The sequence below is a fragment of the Natator depressus genome, chromosome 6 (genome assembly GCF_965152275.1).
Source record: "Natator depressus isolate rNatDep1 chromosome 6, rNatDep2.hap1, whole genome shotgun sequence".
In the NCBI taxonomy this organism is placed as follows: Eukaryota; Metazoa; Chordata; order Testudines; family Cheloniidae; genus Natator; species Natator depressus.
In genome coordinates, this window is record NC_134239.1 from 31,297,921 (window position 1) to 31,319,613 (window position 21,693).

Genomic DNA, 21,693 nt, shown 5'->3' on the forward strand with positions numbered 1-21,693 from the left:
AATGATATGAGTGAAGCAAAATTCTCAATGATCAAGAATGCTTTGGGGACCAAGGAAGAGAATAGAAAATGGGCCAAAAGCATATTGTCTGGGAGATCTCTCCAGTACCAAGTTGTACTGGAGAAAGGAGAAAACCAATCAATGTGTAGGGAAGTTGGGGTTTGCATTTATGGGGATTGGAGTGTTTTCTGCGATGAGTGGTGACTATACTACCCTGTCTGCCTGCCTGGAGCAGCTTGCAGATTTGGGGTGTGAGACTCCTCTTTTGTGTTATATGTTCATATACATTCTGTTTTATGGTGTAGATCCTTTACATCTCATCCCGAGTCACTGGTGTATTTTGAACCTCAAGCAAGATAGTAATCACCCACGGGAAGAGCTCCCCATTCATTGCCCCTAATCCCAGCTCCTCCCTGCTGCTGATGACAGGGGGTGTGTGTGTGGGAGGGGTGTTGATGGGTGGCGTAGTGTGAAGAAGGCAGTGTAGTCATGGCTCTCATACACAGCTGATCCCAGCCAACCAAATCACTAATTCTCTAAGCTGCAAACATGATGTTTTCCATGCACACAGAACCAGTCTTGCCTCACATCTCAGCTGTAGGGTCCAGGTCTCCTATTGCTAAGTTTTCATAGTATGGCAGTAAGAGTTACAGTGTATTGTAAATAATTAAATCCAAACTGCAATTTCTCAAAATAAACGAACAAATTACATTGTGTGATGCAGTGTCCTTGGTTTATTTTTAACTGTGTTTCTTTGCTGGCGTGGTAATTTGCACAAATTAGTACTCCACCATAGGCCTCTTGATCATTAGTGTGAATTAGAGAGGTTCACTGTAATTAAAAAATCTTTGAGTGTTCAGAGCCATGTGCTACAAGCTTTTCATGACAGGGACTGTCTTTTTGTTATATGTATGTGCAGCACCTAGCACAATGGGGTCACGGTCTATGATTGGGGTCCTCACAGATTCCACAAGATAAAGAATAAAATAAAATTAACTGGTTTAATTGTACAAAGAAAAAATGAGAAAATATTGTAATTAACTTGTTGGCCCTTGGAGTTTCTCTGTTAGACTCAGACATTTCTGTATTTAAAAAAATTGGCTAAAAAATTCCAATGGGGATTTTATTTATGGCAGCTATTTGTATTACACTAGGATTCTTGGAATATTTCACACATTTAAACTGCAACATATGAAAGTGACCACTGTGCACCTCACTGTGTCAGTGTAAAGCATTAAAGAATAAATAAACTTCACAACTCAGTAACTTGGGTGACTTAATTATGTCTCAACATTTACATAGGCTCTTTAATTAAAGGAGTAAAGGTTAATAGGTTAAATAAGTAACTTAATCAGAAAATTATGCAGAAGTGCCACACATCACATTATACAGCTCTTGAGGTCAATATGGTATGCAAATTGATCAGCAAAATATATACTGTATGAATTGATGTACTGAAACATGCAGCATGATATTGCAAAACACAATAGCTGGGATCATGTACACAGCTCAGCTGACCACAGGTATGAAAGCAGTTTTCCTTTTCAACATTAAGTAATCTCTTTGATTCTCTAGTATCTGTTCCTCTTTTTGTTCATTTTGAATGCAATAAAAATAAAAATTTAAATAAGCATAGTGTTCGGATCAGCTAGGAAAGGCTGAGGCTCCAGGAATGTGAGGTGCAGTTTAACCACCAGAGTTGCATACCTGGCTATGACAGGAAAGAAGGGGCTCATGTAAGTTTAATATGTTTGGGGCTGTGGGACCAGGGACCAGGTTCTATTCTCTGCTTGGTGCAAAGAGGGAAGATCTGCTTGATTTATGGCTCCTTGAGGCTCATAATGCATCTTTGCCAGCCCTGACCAAATCCTAGGAGAGAGGGCAACTTGTTCTTACACAAGCTGGGGATGGCCTAAGCATGGTGATGCTCCAGCCACAATCCCTCCCTGACCTAATTTATTTGAGAGAACATGAGACCTTAGAGGCAGATGTTCACCTTGTGCAAATGGGTGTCGCTCCATTGACTCTAATGGAGCTAAGCTCTGTTAGGATCAGGCCCCTATTCTTCTTTACTTTTTTGCCTCATCATTTGAAGAGTCATGTTTTTCTGTCTCTTTAATGGAATGAGAACCTTCATGGCAAAGAATTTGAATAACTTGTGTGACAGGGTCAGGCCAGATGGCTACAGGAGAGTGATTGAAGGTAGATATATTAGCCCCAGATTAAGCAGGTCCCTTTCCCCTGAGTAAGATAATGGGCTGTTCCAGAACAATCAGGAAGTTGCTGGAACCAAATAAGGTAGGATAATTAGGACACCCGGAGCCAATTAAGAAGCTACCAGAATCAATTAGGACAGGCAGGCTAATCAGGGCACCTGGTTTTAAAAAGGACCTCACTTCAGTTAGTGCGGCGTGTGCGAGGAGCTGGGAGCAAGAGGAGCAAGAAGCTGAGAGTGAGTAGGCATACTGCTGGAGGACTGCGAAGTACAAGCGTTACCAGACATCAGGAGGAAGGTCCTGTGGTGAGGATAAAGAAGATGTTGGGAGCAGGCCATGGGGAAGTAGCCCAGGGAGTTGTAGCTGTCACGCAGCTGTTACAAGAGACACTGTAGACAATTGCAATCCACTGGGCCCTGGGCTGGACCCTGGAGTAGAAGGTGGGCCTGGGTTGCCCCCCGCCCATCCCCATCAACTCCCTATTTGAGACAAAAGGAGGTGACCTGAACTGTGGGTGCCACCAGAGGGGAAGGTCCCTGGCCTATCCCCCGACCCACTAGGTGAGTCAGCAGCGACTGCAGGGATTGTTCTCCTCCCTTTCCCCATGCTGGCCAGTGATGAGTTTAGCTGAGTGAATGGCAGGTTTGAGCCACTACCAAAAGTGGCCAAACTGAGGGCTGCCGTGAATCTCTAAGGCGAGCAAATCTGCCAATAAGTGCAGGTCTCACCAAGGCAGAGGAGGAACTTTGTCACACTTGGCTATATAAACCTTTTCAGATGGAATGGCAAGCCATCACAATAGTATTCCGTGGTCATGGATCCAGGCAGCACTATGCAGTTTTGTAACCTATGGGGGAACTGGGCAAACACACAGTAGTTGGATGTTTGCTAATATGAGCCTTTCAGCTTGTGGGAATCACTTGTGTGGACCTGGTGGGCTACAACAATCCATCATTGTCTATAAATACATTAACAGAACGGAAAAACTATTAGCAGTCACAAGCTGCTGTAGGACAAAAGACATCTATTAATGGTTAATTTTCAGCAGTGCTGAGCATCAATGGCGTCTATTGAAGTTAATGGGAACTACAGGTGCGCAGCACTTCTGAAAATGTAAGGCCATGGAAATAATAGATTTTGGCAGTCCTCACAGCTGAGATGAAAATGGATTTTAGATTTGGGTACTGTGTTCACACCATGTGGCCCATACTAACTGAGCTGCTTTGAATATCATTCAGAGTAGTTTTTGAAAGTAGTCAGAGAGTTGATAGGGGAATAGGGTACCCTCCCCCACAATCACAATGTGATGGGCTCTTTGGCAAGGGAGTCAGGATTTCCTGCCGATAAGCACAAATACAAAAGCCATTGGTGTTTAGTAGTGGAAGGGATGGACCCTCTAGTGCCAAGTGGCATTCTTTTGTGTGTGACTTTTTTCTTCTTCTTTTGTTTCTCTCTCACAAAGCCGGGACTGAGTGTTTGCTGAGTGGTTGCATTGTTGCCAGGGACCTTTGTGTGCCAGTGAGGCTCCAACTCTGTAATGCAATAGCGCTGAGAAAAGGAGTAATGGAACAATTCTCCTGGGGAAGGGTGCTCCATATAAATTATTTCCCCTGATTTAGGGGTATGGTTTTGCTGGATTGTGTCTGGTTGCTTGTCTTCTTTCAATATTATCCCTGATGATTTCAGATTGTGCTGTCTGTGATATACCCACTGTTTCTTCCCTCTTATATGTTTAATGTGCAAATAGGCAGGCTAAGAGGACAGGCATATCTCTGTAAACATTTTGGCAGATATTCCCTTAAGTTCTGGCATTTATTTACTTATTTAGGCAGTTGAACAGCAGCTGACCATTTTGCCGGTCTCAACACCACGTATTATTTTTTTGTTATAATTTGTATTGTGGTGGTGCCTGGAAGCCCCGCCTATTATCTGGGCTCCGTTGTACTAGGTGCTATATGTACACATAGAAAGAGACAGCCCTTGCCCTGACACGTTTACAATCTCAACAGGCACGAGAAAGGGTGGAAGAAGCGAAGTATTATCCCCATTTTACAGATAGGGAACTGAGTTACAGAAAGATTAAGTAACTTCCCCGAGGTCACACAGGAAGGCTGTGACAGATCTGTGATTGGAATCCACCTGTCTTTACAATATGTTTGTACAGCACCTAACACAATGGGGACCCAGTGTGGTTGGCCGATAGGAACTACTGCAGGATAACTTTTTAATAATAATCTTCTGCATAACTGTAGGTGCCATCTTATATTTTGGTTGGGTTTCATGGCTATAACATGTAAGCAGCCGCTGCATCTAAGGAACAATTCAGTCAGAGAGATTCAGAGAGAGAGGGCAGACTCTCATTCTTACCAACTCTTGTGATATTTACTGTTTTTCTTAAAGCTCTGGGTCCTGACACTAAGAGTCTAAGCTTTCATTTTTTTAAAGTAAGTTTGTCTTCCTCCTGGTTGCAGCGAAAAGCCTGAAAATGTGACCTGAATGTAACCTGAAGGTTCCCAAACCAATAAATGAAATAAAGAGAACCCAAAATGCATTATTTTTAAAAATTAATAATTTCTAAGCCAATCTCATGATTTTGTATAGCCTGACTCATGATTTTGCATCTCCTGGGCTTGGCAATACTGGACCCTACAGTTAAATATGGTAGTAGTTTATAAAAAGAATTGCACCACAACTAAAAAGGCAGCATTTCTTCCCAGATCTAACTGCCTATATATTAAGTTTATCAAAACTTCTTAGACCCTCTGTAATAGCACCATCTGGTGTCTCAACATTTACTTCAGTTTTGATTTGCATGGATTCTAACAACCCTTAGAACGCAGAATGAAGCTCAGAGCCATGGTTTTGTGCTGAAACCATAAAATCAGGCCTGATTCACTGAAACCTGGGCCTGGGTTTGCTCACAAGTTTGTTGAATTTGAACAAATCTTGAAATTGCTAGCTTGTCACAAATGAGTTTCACGTGGTTTTGTGCTTTGTTACAAACATTTGGTACAGTTCTAATAGCGTTCAGAGTTAAAGTCAAATAAGCAATCTTACATGTCTGTCTTCATCACAATCAAAAGGATGTGGGCGTGGTCCAAAATAAATGGAAGTCAATAGGACTTATTCCATTCAAAGGCCTTTGGGATCAGTTCTTCATTCAAGTGCTTCACTTCTGACTTGCATATTGTGTTTCATCTCCTTAACGCAGCTTCATTTCGTCCACGTCATCATTTTTCCTTGTTGTAACAGATTTCAGATGGTTTCTAACTGTGGACTGATTTTCAGATAAACATTTTATGCTCGTTGTACAACCATATTTTAAAGATATTATCCTCACTCTTAGCTGCAGCTTCCACATCATGAACTGGCCTCTGGTTTTCATTATCAATAGAAGGTGGCATCAATAAGCTTGATGGCACACAGGCCACATATAGTTTTAATTAAAATGGCCTCTTTGAGAAGAACTGTATCGGAGGGCTGAAAATGTTCTGTTTAAAAGTTTGTGTTGAGACAATGAGTAAAGCTAATATTTTAATGTATGACATCTATATTGTTTAAACAGTGCAGCTCATATTACTGGTACTAATCTAAATTCTAAAACCTAACAGAAGAAAGCAAGTGTGTTACATTATGTAACCCGTGTATTGGGTTGACAAAAAGAGGAAACTGGAATAGATATCGAGCTGTTAACCCCAAGGCAAGGCTCACCAGCTGTCCCTCCTAATTCCATAAACTATTCACTAACAAGGACAATTCCCTGGGATACTTGGTTCTGGTTTGTATCTGCTATCGTGTCTTAGCTCTTCCAGTGCACGAATCCTATACTCACCTCAAATACGGTAGGTCAGGACAGCAGCTGGTTTCCATTGAGGATAGGCAGACTCGCACCAACTCAGCTGGAGATATGCTAAAAATAGCAGCGTAAGATGTTGCAGCACTTGTGCTAGTTCGGGCTAGCTGCCCAAGTCTGGACTCTGGGGGTCAGGGGGGTTTGGACTCAGGCAGCTAACCCTAGCCACACGTACTGCAGCGGTGCTATTTGTAGTGACTTAGCTCAAGCTGAGCTGCCCTGAGTCTGTCTACCTGTGCTGGAAATCACACCTCCCAGCTGCAGTGTAGGCATACTGATAGATTCCCAGGCCAGAAGGGACCACTGTGATCATCTAGTCTGACCTCCTGGATAATATAGGCCATAGAACTTCCCCACAATAATTCCTAGAGCATATATCTTTCAGAAAAACATCCAATCTTGATTTTAAAATTGCCAGAGATGGAGAACCCACCAAGCCCCTTGGTGATTTGTTTCAATGGTTAATTACCCTCACAGTATATTGAAGTATATTCAGTGTATCATAGTCTTTTTTCAATAGGAAAAAGAGTAGAACATTTGTATAAATCCTTTGATTTTTTTGGTTATATATTAAGCTAATACACTCCAGGCTATTTGGCCACATTAGTAATTGAGATGTGGAATAGGAATAAGAGTATGCTATCAGAAGTGATCTATAATACTTCAAGTATGTGAGATACAGTGTATCCCATTATTATTTAGTCTCCCTAGGTATGCTAGTAACTTCACAGAAGACCTAGATAGACATGGTTCTTGCTGAAAAGCAACTTATTCCAATCTAAAACCCTGATCCTGCAATGTGTCATGTGTGTGCATGCAGTGCACCCATGTGGAGCTAGTTGGCTCCAGTCCCGCAAGTCTATGCAAGTAGCCTCCTGACTTCAGTGGGCATCCACATAGGGACAAGTGTCTGTGCAGAGCTCCTGGTAAGACTGGAACCTAAATTTTAGCCATGGCATGAGTGTGACAGTATTGTGTGTGTGTGTGTGTGTGTGACAGTATTGGATTCAAAAGAACAAAGATTGCAATAATACAACTATGCCATAATTCAGTGTAGATGTGCAAATCTTGATAATTCAGTTTTGTCTCCTCCCCACAAGAAATGGTGGTGATTTTTCACAATGTGCTTGAGTTCCAATTTTGAAGAAATATGTCATACTCCTTTTAATCAGGATCCATGTAATCAGGACACCTACATTCCTGGTTTGTTGCCCAGAGAACCAATTTACCCTGATGCAAATGGCAGTCACTGCTACTTAGATTACTGCTTAATTAAAACAATATTGCATAAGCAACATTTCACTTAATAGGGATACGTTTGGCTAATGCTAATGGGTTAAGTGGGGTTCAACCAGTTGTTAAATAGGTAGTAAATATAATAGTACTTTGCACTTATATAGTGCCAATACTTTCTACCTTAGACTCTCTAAGAACTATAAAATATTGAAGGACTGAGCTCACAACACGTTTGTGAGGTAAGGGTGTGCTATTGTCCACATTTTACATATGGGGAACTGAGGCACAAAGAGGCTAAGTGACTTGCCCAAGGCCTCACACAGGAAATTTGGAGCAGAAGAGGGACCAGGTCTTCCAAGTCCTAGGCTAGTCTCTTAACCCTGTCCTCTCAAACAACGTAGCCAAGGTAAGTCTGGGATAGAGGTGGCTCTTGGAGATAGATCACACAGTTCCAAGTCCGTTGTCTTAACCATAAGATTTCCTGTTCTTTCAGTACAAAAGCTGTAAATATTAAGGACCAGATCCTTAGCTAGTATAAATTAGCATACCTCCATTGAAGTCATATCAGCTGAGGTTCTGGCCCCTAAAATCATAGGTAGATTCTGTAATGCGAAAGGCTCTCCCAAGTGTCCCTTTTGTTGTACTGAGAGCACAGTTCACATATTGTTCTATATGAAGGCCACATTCCATCAGAACTAGATTTGATTTCAGATTTTTGCTTAGCCCAGTTTCATGAAAAGCAGTTTTGAGCTTTGTTTAATCATCTGTGGCTTATTGGAAGGTCTAATGGCAGATTGTTGTTGGGCTCCTTGTGAATAAGAAAAGCTGGACTAGAATTTGGAAACAGGAGCCTCGGTTACCACTATGCTACTCCAGTTCTATGGAGTGGTGCTGGACCTAGGGGTGCTCGGAATACTGCCACACCACCTGGCTTGACGTAGTAATAACAAATACCATGGTTTCCATCATCAGCACCCCCACTATAAAAATTGTTCCAGCACCCCTGATTTTATGCCACTGCAAACCCTTTGGAGTAATTGGAGGTTCACTGGATTGTGTTGATTGAAACATGAGAGCATTTTAAGTAAAGATGGGCTGAAGGCATAAAGTTCAATTCTGGACTCTCCAATGCTTGGAGTGTTTTGTATCTGGGACTCTGCTTCAGCTCATTAAAGAGATAAAGGCCAACTGCACAAAAATGGATTTTGACTAGGACTTTCTTAAGATTCAGAGGTGTTTGGGCCCATCTCTGCTAGATGGCATAAGTGTGGTTTTGCAAAACCTTTTTGGTTGGCTTTTGCTTTTGAGTGGGGGTGACCTGGGTTCAAGTCCTATTTTATCCAACTCCTCTAAGTTTGGTGGGTGATCAGATAAATGATTCTAGCCATGGCCAACTGTCATGGATACAGCTATGGGTTTACTGCATTAACAGAATTTCCCATACCTCCAGATTTCTATACAGTGGGCCTGATTCTTCTCTCACTACACTGATGTAAATCAGGAGTATCTCTCTTGAAGTTAATGGAGTTAAAACTGTAAAACCAGTGTGAGAGGAGATTTGGATCCAGTACCTGCTTCTTCTTCTTTTTTTTTTTTAGCCATGGTATCTATGATTCTTTCTTGTAGTTCATAAGCTTCATTTCTTTTAGCAGTAAGTACAATCTTGTCTGAAAAATCTTGCTTATGTCAAAATCTGGCAAGACTGGAATATTGAAACAAATCCTTTACACCTTGATGTTTTGCCTTTCTAAACAATATGCCATCAGTCTAATGCTTTGTTTTATTTTCTTGCTGATGCCTGGCTGACCAATGCCGTGGTGGCAAGAGGTACATATTAATTAGGTTTTTGATTGTTTCAAAAGAAAGACAATGCAGTAATCAAGTATTTACAATAAGGCCAGTGAAATGGAAACCATTAAACTCTCTTGTGTGATAATTGTGCCTGTCCATTACTATTTAAAAGAAACCATTTTCGAAATAAGTCGTTATAAAGAAAGGATTTATTACAATATAGGAGCTTGGACAAACATCCAAGGGAAATGTATTATGTTACATGAAAATCTATGGAACAATGAACAATGGAATGTTATTTTGTACTTGAAGCTTGCCATGGAAGCTGAGCTTATAGACATTGAAACGTAGTCTGCTTAATTTTTTCAGACTTTGACATTTATTTTCTATGGTCTGACATGGAGAAATATAAATGCTGAGATTTAACATTTGCTACAATGGTTTTTATGTTTTGTCTTTCTCTTTTGTCTAGCCATTTGGGACTGTTGGCTTCTTCTTTACTTTTTCTTGGCTGGTTGTTTCCACAAATAATATCTGGGCAAATAATTATAGATCATTCTTATTTTAGTTGCAATGAGACGCTGATGTTTGTAAATGTGTTTGCCTGATACATTTCTGAACGTAAATAGGGGTGGCTCTTTGCCAATTTGAGCTGCTCTCTTCCACTCTGAAAGATTTGGGCCGATGAACTGCTGTGCTGGATTCAATAAATAATTAGTCTAGAAGCTAGAGGACTGAACTTTCACTGGGCAGAAGTACCACTGACTTCTTCAGTGAGGGGAAGATAGATTTTCAAATTTTGTTCACATTGTGTTAAATTTTGCCTCCAATACCTATGTAAGCAGGCTCTGTATAGGTGGGGCAGGGGTGAATCCTTCCCTCCATAACTCAGCAGCTTGGTGGAAGGTGGCTGAACAATGCTTCTACTGCCCATAGTCTCTAGGAGCACCTGGGGCCACTGTATGCTGCTTCACTGAACGCAGGGCCTGCTGCATCCGCAGTGGGAGACCGGGCTGTGTTCGTTATCCATGATGTAAAGATGGATGCTCAGATAAGAACAAATATATGTTCACGTTAATATTCACCTTGGTTTAAATATGTACACACATCTATGCACGGACAATTTCCATCCTCCCTGAAAAGATGGGCTGAGCTGAAAGTGGTTGCATAATTGTTATTTGCATTGGGAAATTAATGGTGACAATTCCCATTTTGGCTAGGTAAATTTAGATTAATTAAGGCCAGATTAAGTAATCATTCTTTTTTTGTATTCAGTAAAGCATGAACACATTAGTTACTCATTTTAGCTTCTCCGGACATTCATCAAAGAAATGGGGATCCTGATCCAAAACCCATTGAAGCCAATGAACGACTTTCCATCTAGTTGGCTTTAGATCAGGCCCTAAATGGGTAAGAAGGAACCCTGTTTTTATGAGTATAATATGGAAATAATATTTATTCAGAGAAGTGGGGACTTGCAGTAGAAGTGTTTTCCCTCCATAAGTGGGATATCTATATCCAGATACCAAGGAATTTTAGATAAGAGAGAGAGAGAATAGGTGAAAGTAATTTCTCTTTGGACCTTGATGGGCAAAAGACATTTAGCAAGAGGTCTGAAATTTTGGATTTCTGCAAGGATACTTGAAAAGGTAAACACAAGATACATGGCAGTAATGGTAAAAATGACATAATCTGTTGCCTTTTTAGCAACAAACATCTGCCAATCAACGGTAGCAAACAGATGCTTCTCTTAGGAAAATTACTCAACATATATAAAGTAGCAAGCCATGGATGAATTTTATTAAGTCTTAGGAATTTTCAATACATTGCGCAATATATTTTACTCATAGTGAGATAGTAATAAGGAGTCAGTCAAAAAAAGAAGCAGAAGAGCCATTTGTTTCTTACTATGACATAAACATGTGATACAAAATATCCTGTTTTTGGAGAGCATAAAAATTCTAAGAGTTAATCTGCCAAAAAAATCTTAAAAATGATTTCAGAGTGAATAAAGAGAAAATATTATTTAAAAAAAATCATTTTAAACAGCCAAATGTTGGCTTTTTGATGTCCTTTGATATGCAGTCTGCTTATGTCTTGTGGAGACGCTTCTTTGTCAGTCAGCTCAACTTTCCTAAACTAGCTTCGAAAGAATGGGTGTTCAACAGAATACAGGCTGTAAGAGGTTAGATTTCATTCTGTTTGAACTGACAACATCTAAAGTGGGGAGGGTTGTTTTTTAAATGGCCTCATCCTGGATTCTATGCATATGTGATGGGGTGTACTCCCCACACTGGCCCTGAAAGAGTTGAATTAAGCCAGGTGGGTCCAATCAGCCAATTAAGCAGCAAATAGGGGAGATGTAGGCTGAGAGGAGGCACTAATTAGAAGGAAGATTACCTGTAGACTGGGCTTCTATAAAGCCAGGAGGTTGGCAACAGGAGGAAGCCTGTAGTCTCTCTCCCGGAGGCAATGGAGAAGGAAGGGGACATAGGCACTCGTGAGGAGACGAGTTTACCTAGTTCACCTCAGAGAAAGGGGACTGTCTAGGAATAGGAAGTAGTCTGGGGAAGAGAGCAGCAAGCTGAAGACCCAGACCTTAACTGCTTGCAATAGGGCCCTGGACTGGAACCCAGAGTAAAGGACAGGCCTGGATTCTCTTACCATCCACTGCTGTGTGGTCTTTCTTGGGGCAGTGAGTGGGAAGACTACCTGAGTCACTGCAGGAGTGATGTAGTCAGGGCAGTGGGTATGCGGACTGTCTGATGCTGCTTGGGACTTTGAAGGACTGCCCTAGGAGGGGAAATCACAGAGTGCCCTGGTTGGCGGGCTGAGTCATGAAGCAGCTGTAGTGCGACTCTGTGGAAAGGACAAGAGCTGAAATGCTGGAAGAGAAGAAAGGGGGTGCTGAATCAGGCAGAACCACTCCCCAGAACTGCCAGAAAGGGGCGCTTCCCAGCGGTGAGCACAGCACCCCATGACAGCATCCCAGGCAGAACATATAAAAAAGATAGATTGGGTTTTGGTGCTCTCCTTGTTTCATAACACATGAAAAATTGGACAATCAATAAAATTCTGCAGCCCAAGTGGTCATTTCACTGGACTAAACATTGTTTAATGGGACATAGCTGCTGGAGTTCAGGGTCTGAGGCAGAAATTGTTACCTGTGCATCAGTAGTTTCACAAAATAAATCTCTTCCATTAAGAATATGAAGCATTAATATTTTGTTCCCATTTAAGAAAAATAAACTAGTTTTCAGCAACAGTCTAGGACTCCAGCTGGGACTACAATGGGTGGTGTGCAGCTCAGAAACTTAGTGCGTTCAAGTGTAGCTTTTTAATGCCTTGAGTCCTTGCATCCATACACACATCCACAGCTTTTCATACCATAATTCAGGCAGTAAAATAAAGAGAAGAAAAATAACCCAAAAGTTTAAATAGTGAGGTTAGCATAATTCAGTATGGCCCTGCACCCAACTGATATGACAGATGTGGTTCAGGAGACACTTTCATTCTAAGCTTCTGGTTTTCTCTTGTTTATAATTATTGGGGGGTGAGGAGGGGGGAATTACCCAATGCCACAACATTTTTTATATTCTCAGTCCAGTGCTGAATTATTGTGGGATGTTTGATTAAAATTATCTTCATGGGTTTTGAGGATATTACTGTAAACCAAAGGTTTTTTTTAAAACCAGTTAAGAATTCTTTGAGGAATAGTTTATAACGCACAGCAACTTGTTTGAAAGCAATAAGTGTAGCCATACCCAGGATACGTCTGTTCTTCAAATCTGTGTTAGGGTAGATATGTATGACTAATGTGGCTGTTCCTAAAAAAGGGTTACTTGATTTGACTAAAAGTGAGAGGTTTTCGCGCCATCCACCAGTTGTGAGTATTTGATTTTAACATGAACTTATCAGAAAACTAGTTTATTAGGATACTATGTTCCATGATCCCATTGACTTATGGGAGTTTTACACTGACTTCAAAGGGCTCCGGATCAAACTCTAAATTACTAGCGTAAATAGATGAGGTGTATAGAGTGCTGTCTGTTGACCTGTGACTTTTTTCTTTTTTTAAATCCTCTTCCAGCTAACTTGGATTCAAGTGCTGAATACAGCACAAAGGGGCACCCTGTTGATTTGTGACCCTCCCTGGGGGACAGGTTCCAGTAGCTGCTGTTACAAACATAGCAGTTCTATTACTATTTCTTCTCACCTTATTTATTTTAAATACTAAAATTTCAACTGATAAAGGGGAGAAGACCCCAATTAGTTTATAAAACAGCTGTAGCACATCACTGAACTCTTAGGATGAAATCCTGGCTTCATTGAATTCAATGGCAAAACTCCCATTGACTTCAGTGAGACCGGGATTTCACCCTGAGGACATGATCCTGCATTTTGATGGGTACATGTGGACCGCTGTGCTTGCATGGAGCTCCATTAACTTTGAATGGGTGCAGCTGTTGCCCCATCTGAATTATGGTGCAGAATCAGGGCCTATGCAGCTTGTGCTATGGCAGTGGAGGTCTTGAAGGAAGTTGTGCAAAATATCACAGAATGGGATCCTGTTCTGTATCTCGGTCCTGTGGTGAAAACACAAGGGAAATCAGACAGAAACGGAAGTGGGCTACTGTTTGTGTTGGCTACAGTAAATATGTTTGTAAGATGTATAGTGTTTGCCAGGGACATAGGCTACTATGCTTCCACATCAGCTTAGTATGTTCTAGGAAACATGTGTCTGTTAGCATAATTGTTCTTCCTGGAGGCTTTTACTATGAAACCTGTCCAACAATCTATAGGCAAAATAATACAGAAGGTCAGATTCTCCTCTCATTTACATCACTGCGGAGCAATGGATTTCCCCTCTACCTGGAGTTCTTTACATTTACAATGCACAGAGATTGTCTGCTTCAGCCTGCCCTGAGTTTCACACCCCCAGCATTTCACTTCAGGTTTGAAAGAACCCTAAAATGCAAAGCAAAACCTCTGAGTTTCACCTAGTGGAAACCATCTAATAGCTCAGGCGCATTTGAACCTAGCATGAGGTTTGAGTTTTTCCTTTATCAGTATTTATTTTTTGTTAGTCTGTTTGTGCCTTTTTTTTTTAATTAAAGAGGGAGACACAGATGTTACTGTTCCCTTCAACAAGCTGCTTTGCTGAAATCATAGCCAAGTTTAACAAAGCTGTGCCCAGGGTGGGTACGGGTGATGCCTAAGGAGGTTGTATGCCACACATAGGCTAAAGCCTAAAGTGTATATGGTGCGGGGGGGTGGGGAGGTGGGGGAGAGTTGCAACCCTCCCTCTGACCACTACGCCTTCACCTTGAATGGTGCAGAGAGAGCTCCCCCTCCTGTTTCAATCTGCTGTAACATTAGTGCTACCTTTGAGCTCCCTTGAACCTTAGGGTTGCTGACTTGCTACCCTCATGTAATTTAGAGCTGCCTCAGAGCTGCTTTAACTTACCCTGGCTTGTAATGGCCCTCTAAACCCAACCATAACCTGTGACAGAACAAAGGGGGTATATTGCAGGAAAGGATCTGGCTTCTGTGGTAAGATTCATCACTAGTAGAAAGCAAGTTCCAGTTCAATGGAGTGGTGCCTGTTTATGCTGGTGGTTAACTTATTCCTTGAACCCAAACACACACTGTTGGTAGTTTGCCTGAAAAGGTGTCTCTCACTTTGTGTCGTCATCTTTCACAGGCATACTCTTATTTCTTCACTGTATGTGTACATGTATCTAGAAAAATAAAAATCCTTTTTTGGTATAAAAAAAATATGGAAGAACCTCAGGAAACTTTAGGTCTCAGGGTTTTTTTGTTTTTTGTTTTCCTCTTTTTATGGCTGGCAATAAGGGAGCTGCAGAAGGGGAAAATGTGGTACAATATATGAGTATGAAATGGCCTTGGTACCATGGAACTCTAATAACTCCTGGCCCAAAGGAGGGGGGAAAAGTGTCATTTACTAGATTTTATTTAAGTTGTTTCCCCTCTTCAGGCACCAAGTTCCTGAGAAGAATACACAGGGATGGGCTCCAGCTGTACTGTGTCCGTTTTCTTGGCAGATCTTTTATGTTGGATTATGCTGGTTAATATTTTTGTAAAATAACTGTTTTGGAACTGATAAGGAAGAATTCTGTCCAGGTCCTTGCCTGCCCTGCCCTGCTGCTTTTTTTAGAAACAATCGGAATGAAAGCACTCATGACAATAAAACCCATTCCAAGTTATGGCCGTGACACCAGCGGCCTGATCCAAGTTTCCCTGAAGTCAGTAGGAGTCTTTCCATTGACTTGTACAGGCCGTGGATCAGCCTGTACAAGAATAAACAAGTCTTATGGGACTTTTGGATCTGTTCAACCATATGCTTAGCAGTTTTAACATTCCACAGAGAACTTGCCGTTAGAGGAGGAGGAAGAACAGTCCCATAGACACGCAAAGGCCATTTATTCTGCAGGAAAACACTGGCAGAGGAGAGAAAGGAAAGGGGGGCTGTGAGGAGAAGAGCTAATGCTAGGCATACAGCACAAGCAAAAATACTCACTCCATGAAATGTTGAACATAAAGGAACTTGCAGCTACTATTCATCGTGAAGAAATTTTTGGTTAAAAAGATTGACATTTTAATAAACTGATCTTAATTAACAGTACTTTGAAATTCTGAGTTGTACGCTCTCTATCTCAAAACACTGGAACCGGTGGCTTTTTAAATAATTTGCTGCTTGTGGGTGATCGCTTTTTGAAACAAATCCAGACCCTCCAGTCACAATTTATTTTTTATTTCAAAAATGATTTTTACTAGCAAATTTTGCTTTGGTTCAAGAGAATTATAAATCATTATTACACAGCCAGACACTTCAAACATTTTGTAAGAGCTTTGTGCCCAATGAAGCATCAAAGGCAACACTGAAATTCATGATTACAGCATGGGTGCACGTCCATTCATTAATACATTAAAGTTCAGGACTCTAACATTATTAATAGGGTTTCTGGATTGACGTACATTTCTCCCTTAGAGAAGGTGGCTCTTGCTCCCATACAAAGTAAAGGGGTGGTTCTTTATTAATGCCAATTTATGGAAACTTTTTTTGTAGCCGGTTTAGTGCTGTGGTGGTAAAGTTTAAAGACTGGGGTTTCTTAAAAGCTTTTACATTATTATTTATTGAGAAGGGACAGGATTTATGTTTTCTACAGTGGAAAAAGAGCTATCAATAGATATTTTTCTCAACCCCTTAAGTGCCAAAGCTAATCGGTAGTCCAGGACCACAAATCTTCATGTAGCACCTACTAGAATAAATTCGAAAGGACTCTGAGACAGGCATACATGTATACTCTCAAAGGTGACAAGTATCAGGGCATAGCCTGCATGCATCTGAAGAAGTGGGGTTTTTGCCACCGAAAGCTTATGCTCAAATAAATCTGTTAGTCTTTAAGGTGCCACCGGACTCCTTGTTGTTACGCTGAAAGGTGTGCATCAAATGCCTTATGATATCCCGTGTAGAGACAGGGTGGGTGAGGTAATATTTTTACTGCACCAACTTCTATTGGTGGAAGAGACAAGTTTTCAAGGCAGGCCTGAAGAAGAGCTCTGTCAACCTTGAAATCTTGTCTCTTTCCACCAACGGACGGCCCAATAAAAGATATTATCTTGTCCACCTTGTCTCTCTCATCCTGGAACCAACATAGATGCAACACTGCCAACAACATATGTATTATCATAGCTCCTAGATGCCACACTGAGATAAGGGCCCTAATTGCATTAGCATGGTACAACACAAAGTAAGTGCCAGTCCCTGCCCCCAAGAGCTTACAATCTAAATAGACAAGGCAGAGAAAGTACAGAGTAAAGGAAGTGTTTCACAGACAGGGAACTGAGAGACAGAAAAATTAAGTGATTTTTTTTTTTGCTAAGGTCATGCATGGAGTCTGTAGCAGAGCTAGGAAATGAACCTACCACCCCTGAAACCCAGTGTAATGGCCTAGCTACAAGCGCATCTTTCCTCTTTGAATAAAATACATATCCACAGGTGTGAGAAGTGACTTGTATACCTTCAAATTCTGAGCACATTCTGTGTTTTGTAGTTTCTGAAATACCTAGTTAGCGCTTTTCTTTATCATTGACATTAATAAGGTGGCATAATAAGAAAATGATTCAATTCTGTTCCAAAACAATAGCCAGGGGTTACGCAAGGTTCTAACAAACCGTTGTGAGATGCCAATTCTTACCAAAATCCACTTGAACCATCTGTTTTACTTTCATTTTAGAGTTAATTCCACCTAACGTTTTATTTTTTTTTTTACCTTGCATCTTATTCACTAGGGAGGAGCTGTTTCTTTTAAGCCTTTGTTGCTGAGGGAAGCAAGTGACTCTTTAAATGCTCTGTTCCTTGCAAGACCCTCCATTCTTCTACGTTCTGCATCCTTCCCTGGCTGACTTCCAGGATCATTTATCTCTAGCCTCTTTATATAATCAATGGCGGAAAATAAATGTTAATTTTTGGCTCAGTCCATTTTGTTACTCCTCCTCCAACTCAGTCTTCATTCTTAACCACTATTACTAGCCTTTTACCATTCATTAGAAATGCTACCACCGAATCAATACCCTTCCTACTTGGCTATCCCTACCCAACAAATAGAAGTGCCCAGTTAATGCCTCTCCCTCCTTCCCCTTCTTTCTGCTGCCTCTGAGCATAACTTAGTGTGACATTAAATTTCATATTCCTTATGAAAATATGCTTATATGTCCATTTTCCTTATGAAAATATGCTTAAGATATGAATATGACATAACTGATATGTACTTTATGCAAGATGGGTCTTGTAAGGTATCATTGGAAAGGTTATGATTTACTGAATGTGACTATCCAATTTGCATGCTTGTATCATTTCTGTATCTGAAGTTAGGAATATTAACTATGTGTCTGTATTTCAGATGTGTTACTTTGGTTGTCAACCCCAACCAGCCCTTCAGGTACAACAGTGGAAAAGCCAGACCGCACTAATGGGGGCATTAGCAGAGACAATGCACTGTAAAAGAGCTTAGTCTTCCTGTGGATGCTGGAGACAGCCTACGAGCAATGGCTGCCACAGCCGTGCAGAGACTGGGGTCCAAGTCACCTGATACTGGATACCCCTCCTTCCCTTTTGGAATGCCAGTGGTTTTCCACCTTACGCAAGAGTTATATAAAGCAGGGGATTGATGTCATCATGGTTCTCTCCTCTGCCTCCCCTCCCAAAGAGACACTGAAAAAGATCTGAAAGCAAAAACTGAACTGAAGGGAGAAGGGTCGAACCCAAGCTGGAAGGGCATCTAGCTTGTGAGTAACAATACCTGAGGTCTCAAGAGGGAGACCAGTGCAGCAGCCTTTCAAGATTTTCTATAATCTGCCTGCAACGATATCTTGGGTGAGAAATACTATTTGTAACCAATTTCTTTAGTGAAACTAGCTTAGTTTGCATGTTTGGTTTCATTTGCTTAGTAATCTGCTTTGTTCTGTTTGCTACCCCTTTTGCCACTTAAATGCTGCCTTTTGTAGTTAATAAAATTCATTTTGTTTATAAAATAACTCAGTTTCTGTAATTTCTAATGGGGTGGGGGGTGTGGGAAAGTGGTGAAAACCATCCCACACAATGAGGGAGGAGACGGACTTCATAATATAATTTTGGGTCTGCACTCCAAGGGAAGTTGACACCTGAGCGCTGAAGCAAGTCCCTTAAACTGAGTCTTTCGAGAGCTGATCTGCAGCTGGGTGTGGCCCTGTGAGTGTGTGTGTGTGTGTGTGTGTGTTAAAGGAGGCTTTAATAGCCTGGTCAGCAAGACAGATTAAAGGGGGCCCATGCTGGCAGAACAGGTAGACTCAGTGGTATTTCAGCACATCAGGTGGCTTCCTAAGAGGCATAAACCATCACAGTCCAGTCTTCATCCCCTTCTTCCTGCTGCCTCTGAGCATAACTTACCACCCCATAATGTTCTTTTAAGTCACTTCATCTAGCTACTTCATCTGTCTATCAGTGCTCTCCACAAAGCGTACTTCTCCCTGAACAAACCCTCTCAGCTGCTAGAGTTCTCTCTCTCACACACTAAGAACTTCAGATGTGCAATATTCCTGAAATCTGGACCCCTTCATGGTCGGCATGGTACAAATGCACAGTAAGAGTTAGTCTCAGACATAAAGAACTTTGTCTAAGTAGATGAGACAAAGGGTAACCAGTCACCTGAAGTCTGTAGTATAGCTGGGAGCTGAATCAAGATCTCCTGAGTCGCAGTTCAGCGCCTTAGCCACAAGAATACTCTTCTCCTCTGAGTTTGTGTGCAAAAGAGCAAAAGGCTTTGCCGAGAGGCTTAAACTAAACCCACATGCGTCCGATGGAAGAATCTGGTGGGACTGGGGCAGAGGTCAACATGATCATGGGATAATGTAGCTTTGAGAGAAAAAGGAGGTTGGCTGATGCCAGGGGCAGCTCATTTCAGGAGCAAGATCTTAGGAACAGTTTGTCAGAACAACTAAGTGGGTTAGGCTTGAACTAGGGGCAGTTCTCTTTTGAAACACAATTTTCACGTGCATGAGGTAGCTAGAGCTGTTGGTTAGGGGAGCGGCGGAGAGGACTTGAAATGGTCCTTTCTTCAGACTCTTCTGACCCTTTCCAATGTTGTGGTGACAGGAGAACGGTACTATTTGGACGGATTTGTGCTCATTCTGAAGCAGTTAACCCAGCCTCGAAAACTAGGGAAGATCGTTGCGAAATCATTGCTTAGTCATTCTTGAACATGTGCTTTATGCTAACTGAAATATAAAATGAGTTCTAACATTTTTTCCCATTGAGTCCTACAGGAGACTTGAAATTTACTTGCAGGGGAAGAAGCTTTGATCCGCATATTTTCATAAGTATTCATAAAGAGACAGAATTAGAAGCTCCCCTTTATTTGCCTTTTCATGTCTGCTGGTTTTAAAATGCATTTGAAGCCGAGGAATTGATTGGGAAAAAAGGCTTCATTGAAAAGTTCAGAAATGGGCTGTACTGAAATGCCTGGCATCCCTGGAGGCAGACTATATTCCCCGAAACACTGCACCTCCCTGCACTCAGATGGTGTAATGGACCCATCTGTGGCCACGTATATACAGACACCACAGTTGCAGTGTAACTGCACACATGTGCAATAGGAATAGAACCTAGGTGCTCTCGAAGTACAGGCCTCTAACTACCCCATTTTGGGTTAGTCTACGTACAGGCTTATGGGCTTGAGTCTCAAGAACCTCTCACGTTGTACAGTTACTTATACTTGTGCAAAGAACCCTGCCCAGCTCGAAACATCAACATTTTACATCTACGTTGTGCTCAGTTATCACAGGGATAAATGACTATAGAAGGTGCAAGGCTGTAGAGAATCAGGCCTTTTAAATGTAAATACAATCAAGAACTAACAGATTCTTCTTTTGCATTAAATGTAAATAGCAGAGGCCTGTGACTGGGGAGTAAATGTTCCTGACATAATTAGAGCTATTTGACATTTCAAAAACATTTGCTAGGTTTTATTTTCACAAGAAGCTTATACAGCTGATCAAAAATATTGTGTAGACTTTTTTCACCATTTTAAAATAGCTTTACTTCTAATTGTCTTTAACTGATAAAAATAATATTTGATATTTATAATAGCTTCAATAATGTGGTAGGCAGTTTATGGTCCAGTATGGAGACAAGGTCCCTGCCTCGAAGAGACCTCCAGTGCTAAGTAGACACAATACACATCAAGAATGGAGGAAGGAATGCCACAGTGATGTTGATTTCAGTGGGAGTTAGGTGCCTAAATACCTCTGAAGATCTGGGACAAAGTAACTGAGTTTATTTAGTGCCTAGGTGTGATTTGACTGGTGACAGTGGTGGCCTTGGTTCTTTATGATGGTATGGTGATATCCATCATGTTTTGTTTAGAACTCTTCTGCAAGTACTCCTCGGTGTGTTTGCTGAGCCACAAAGACAGTATTGTCTTGTGCTGATAGTATCATTCCTGGGATTGCTGACTGGCTTATGCCATTGTATACATCAGTTTCAACTATATAAAAAAAATCCTATCACAGCCCACCTGAGGATCTCAGAACTCTGCCACAGAACCCCATGTGTGACCTTGATCAAGTCACTTAACCTCTCTGTGCCTCAGTTTCCATCTGTAAAATGGGGATAATAGCACTTCCCTAACTCACAGAGGAGTGTGAGGATTAATATATTAAAGCATGAGGTGCTCAGATTCTACAGTGATGTGGGTTGTGTACAGAGCCGTCCCGTCCATAGGGCAGACCGGGGCAACTGCCCTGAGCCCTGCGCTTTGGGGGACCCTGCACTTCAGGGGAACATTGGGGGGAGATAGGGCAGCCTAGGAGGGTAGCGGGGGAGGGGGGGCTGGTGCCAGCATCAGGGGTCAGACCTGTGCCCTGCACTCACTGGCCTGGGCATTTTTTTTTTTTTTTTTTTTTGCCCACAGCCCCCCGGACTCGGGCTCAGTCTCTGTGGCAGCAGCAGCAGTGAGCAACCTGGCCCCAGCCCGCCCCACTCTGCCAGCTCCCGGTGTTGCCTGCTTCCACTGCAGGGTCCTAGCACCCCCTCAC